This window comes from Tamandua tetradactyla, chromosome 11 (genome assembly GCF_023851605.1).
Source record: "Tamandua tetradactyla isolate mTamTet1 chromosome 11, mTamTet1.pri, whole genome shotgun sequence".
NCBI lineage: Eukaryota > Metazoa > Chordata > Mammalia > Pilosa > Myrmecophagidae > Tamandua > Tamandua tetradactyla.
In genome coordinates this window covers 96,768,074-96,773,021 of record NC_135337.1, presented here as the reverse complement: position 1 = coordinate 96,773,021, position 4,948 = coordinate 96,768,074, and the positions used below count along the sequence as shown (strand labels likewise).

General features: G+C 34.6%; 1 pseudogene; it reads right to left on the bottom strand.

Moving 5' to 3' along the window:
- Positions 1-1,563: 1,563 nt before the first annotated feature.
- LOC143649718 (pre-mRNA-processing factor 40 homolog A-like) lies at positions 1,564-4,706 on the bottom strand (annotated as a pseudogene).
- Positions 4,707-4,948: the final 242 nt, after the last annotated feature.

Here is a 4,948-nt window from a genome sequence, read left to right as displayed (position 1 = left end):
TAAACATGAACAATATTGGCAAAATAATTGAACACAAACATAAATAAAATATACATTTGAATAATTAGCACATGAAAATGTTCAATATTACTAATCATTTAGGAAATGGAATTTAAAATACAGAAAGGCTAAACCACACAGATAAAATTTAAATGATGGAAAACACTAAATATTGACACAGTTGTGGGAGAACTGTCATGTGTTGTTGGTAAGAATGTGAAATGGAACATCCATTTCAGGTAAATATTAGATTGTGTTGTAAAAAGTTAAGCATTCCTTATTCCTATAACCCTGAATTAATATATATAAGTATTTGCCAAGGAAAATTATTACACATATGCATAACAATAATATATCAAAGTATTCATAAAGGCTGTATTCATAACAATAGCAGGGACAACAAAAATTCTAATAACAAGTAAATGTCAAATGTGAATAACAAGGGGGTGGAAAAAAGTTGTGGTACCTCAGTAATTAATTGGAACACACTCCTGAAAAATGCAACATGATTGAACCTCAGCACTACAAAAGCTGTGAGAAAGATGTAAAACAGAAAAGTCTATGGTCTTAATTATATTAAGTTCTAAGTTGAAGAAAAGGGAATGTTTATTTATGCTTAATGAGGAGGTTTGATAATTGATAAATATGTGCAAAAATATTCAAATCAGAAATGCTTGAAGAAGTTGAAGTCAATACTTCCTAATGAGTAGGGAAGGTAAAAGACTTCCTCAATGAAAATAAAAGCAAGAGAAAGATTGAATTCTAAAAATACAACTCTATTCAAGAAAATATTTTATTCAACATTGTTTTGTTTCTTTTAGACAAGGATACTTCAGCTATTAAAATTTGGTTGCACATTCTTTAGTAGATCCTTAAGGCAATATATTTAAACTAATTCACAATTTGATGTTAATTTTTTAAGCATCTCCTCAAAAGAGATGCTCAAAATAATGCTCTCACAGTAACCTTTTTAAAATGTATTCAGGCATTTTGTAAAAAATAACAATGGTGTCTTTAACACAGTAGTGCTCATTAGCACCATTATAGTTAAAGGTCTACCAGGTTTCCATTTAAAAAATACCTATTTCTTAGGAATTTACCATAAAAGATCACATCAGCTTTGTCCAGTTGGGTAGTGCACACAAAAGCAATTTTATCAGTTGTTGGTGCTTTTTTTGTACTATATCAAAAATTTTTTGATTATATCTTCAATATCCAACTACTGTAAAGTAAATCAAATTACCTCATAAATTAGAACAAAGTAAAGACATCTGCAGTTATCAGTAAATTGCCACATTTAATCCACCTTGAAGTTCCCTCTAAAAGGGTTACAGAAAGACAGTTATGATCATAAGAAAATATGATTCTTGTTATAGAATCAAAACTTATTTTCCATTTCCTTTGCTTGTATAAAGTCCACAATAACAATACCTAAATGTACTGGGGTTTTTTTTCTGTGATATAATTAAAACCTAGTGTTATTTCACTTGAACTTGAGTCAATAAGAGTCCCTGATATGAATTAGACTTTAAATCATACAATAAACAAAAAATTTGGTATAATTCATTGATCATCATGCAGTTGTTCCAAAAGGATCCTTCTGCACTTCTCAAATTTTCCTTCACTCAGTAAATTGCCAGAAATATCCCAGTTACTAGAATTCTTTCCAGTCTTTTTCTTAGGTGATTTCTGTTTTGATTCTAATCTTTGTTTAGGCCTGCCTTTTTCATTTTTCCAGTTTTTCTTTCTTATCCTTCTCTTGTTCAGCATCTGACTCTGGAGAATCAGATTTCTGTCTTCTTTTCTTGTTTTTCTCCTTGTTTCTTGATGCCTTGTAACTTCTTTCAGACTCTACACTAGAAGAATGCTTTACAGCAGTCTGGGATTCTGATCACTTTCTTTTTTGCTGTGGATGGCAATCATCATCATCTGAGTCTGACCTCGACTGAGAGTGGGGACACTTCCCATGATGCTTCTTAGATTTCTTAGAATGTTTCTTGATTTTTGAATGATGATGTTGACAATCGTTCTCAAGAGCATGCATAAAACCTTTAAATATTCATTTTATTTCAGACTCCAGAGCTATCTCCTCAAGTGCTGGCTCTTTTACAAATCTCTCCCAGTACCTTCCCAGACAGCATCCGGTTCTATTGAAAGACCAGATTGCTTTAATTTACCTTTAAATGCAGATTCTTTTCATTTCATAATTTGAGACTCTTCTTTTTCTTTCAAGTTCAGGGGTTTCTGCCTTTTCTAGTAAACTACTGAAAGCCAATTTAATATTTTCAATATCTAACATTGTTGATTTTTTAGTTGAACTGATTATTGCCACAAAATCTTCAATTACAAATCCTTCATCCTTTAGAATGTCTTTTATCATCATCATCTTTTCATCATGAGAACATGCTTTAAGATCCTCAACATAAAACTCAAAAAGGTCAGGTATAGTTGATACAGTCTGACCAAACATATTAGTGAATCTAATGTCATAACTAATTGATGGAAACTATTACATACAAAATGACATAGACTGTAGTTGTCCATGTTCATACAATTAATCTAAAAATATCTGAAAAGATTCCTGTGGTAGTTAGATTCAGTTGTCAACTTGGCCAGGTGAATGTACCTAGTTTTGTTGCTGTGGACAACAGCCAGTGGTATGTGAACCTCATCTGTTGCTAATTACATCTGCAGTCGGTTAGGAGGCATGCCTACTGCATTGAATGATGTTTGACTTAATTGGCTGCTGCTTAAATGAGAGAGCACAAAGTAGCACAGCCTAAGCAGCTCAGCATACCTCATCTCAGCACTCACAGCTCAGCCCAGGCCTTTGGAGATGCAAAAAGGAATCACCCCGGGGAAAGTTGATTGGAACCCAAAGGCCTGGAGAGAAGGCCAGCAGAGGCCATCCTGTGCCTTCCCACATAAGAAGGAATCTCAGTGGTAAGTTAGCTGCCTTTACTATGAAGAACTAACAAAATAAATCCCCTTTTAGAAAAGCCAATCTATCTCTGGTGTGTTGCATTCCAGCAGCTTGCAAACTAGAACAGTTCCCTATTTTTATGCTGCCATTTTCTTTATCTCAGCAAACTTTTCTGTTTTTCTTCTTCCTTTTCAAAAGCCCAAATATGTTTTTAAAAGCAAATTAACATGTCTTCTTTGCTTATATTCTATAACTCATCTTCTGCAAAAATTCAATTATCCATCCAATACTTCTGGGCATCAAACCAAGTAGTAAAGTATGTTACATTAACCATGTTGTCAAGTAGGTTTTTTAAGGTTTCCCAATTTCTCTTTACAATTCTTTTGCTTATTCCTTTTCCTTTTTGAAAAGAAAGAACAGAGAATCTTCATAGATTTCAAGATGATCACAATCTGATATGGCATTTCACACATCCATTTCTCCAAACATCTCTGCTTTTCTTGTATCTGGTTATGGAAGTCAATTTTTCATCATTTTCAAGGAAATGTTGAAAGGACTCCTTAGCTTGTTCATATTTTGATCTTACTTCTTCTTTTCCCATCTGAACCTTATGAGCATTAAAGGCCTGTTTTTTTTTTTCACTTAATTTTGCTAAAGCTGTATATCATGGGTCATTGATCATCATTTTCATAACCTGTCCCCATGAAGCTTTGGATGGTATCCACTTCTTTTCAATAATTCTTTAAATGCTTGCTTTGACTCTTCTCCTGTATCCTAAGTGCATGTTTTCTTCATTGCTTGACTTTCCTCCTCTTCTTTCTTGAGAGTAAAATCAGTTGCAGTTTCTTGCTTAGATGTGTCCTCCCCTTTATTATTAGGTACTTCAACACTTTGCTCCTGAACATTAAGGGTATTAGTAAACTGTGCTTAATCTTCAGTTGAAATAGTTGCTTTGTTTTCATTATCTACAACAGTACAACAATAGAAGTAATTTCAGGCCCAGGAACAACTGGAACAATGCCACTGACAATATTAGAAGTAGAGGTGGAAGCATTAACATTGGCTGTTGAGCAACTTCTGTTGTAGTGGCCAATGCAGCAACAGCAGTAGCTCATATTTGGAATTTCTGTGGTAGGAACTGGGGCTGTAGATGTGATAGACTCTTCCTGTTTACTGCTTTCTTCAGCTTTGATTATTGCATGCAGGCTTGACTTTGTGATAAGACTTCTAACAACAATTGCATTCTGGTATCCTTCAAAATCTTCAAATTCTTTAGGTTGGGCCCAGTGGGATTGCTTTGTTTGAGAATTATAATACTAAGACTTTCCATAGTCTAATATGTACTCCTTCCAGGGGCATTTAGATAACAGTTGCTCAGCAGGTGTCATAATATCATCTGGTTTATCCCAGGTAGATTGTTTTGTTTCAGTATTGAAGTAATAAGTCCTTCCATCAGATGATTTAAGTTCAGCCTGCATTGATATTGCCCTAAATGCTGTACTGCTGCTACACCCGTATCATTCACTCCTAGTGGTGAGGCAGGCTGCATGGAAGACTGAGACATATGAAACATCATCATTCCAAGCATTACTGAAGATATCATTCCAGGTATTTGTCCCATTGGTGGCTCTCCCATAAGAAGTATCATTTGTGGCATCATTCCATGACGTACAGGAGGCATTTTGGCTCTCTGACTCATGGGATGCATTCCCATGGGGGCATAATGCACACCAGGATATCCCATCATGAGGTTTCCACTTTCAGCTCCTGTTTCAAGGCTCATTGTTGAGCTGAGACCAGTGCTGCCAGTGGCCACTGTCACTACATACACCAACAAGATGTGATCTGAGAAGAAAATGGTTTTTGTCTATTGATTTTGGTGGGAAATAGTTGGGCAGAGAGATGAGGAATCTGTGGAAATACTTTATGTTTATTGTGATTGAATTACTCTGGTATATGCTTTTGTTAAAATTTTTCAAATTATATATTTAAAATCTGCATTTCAATAGAGCTGAAGTTAACTTT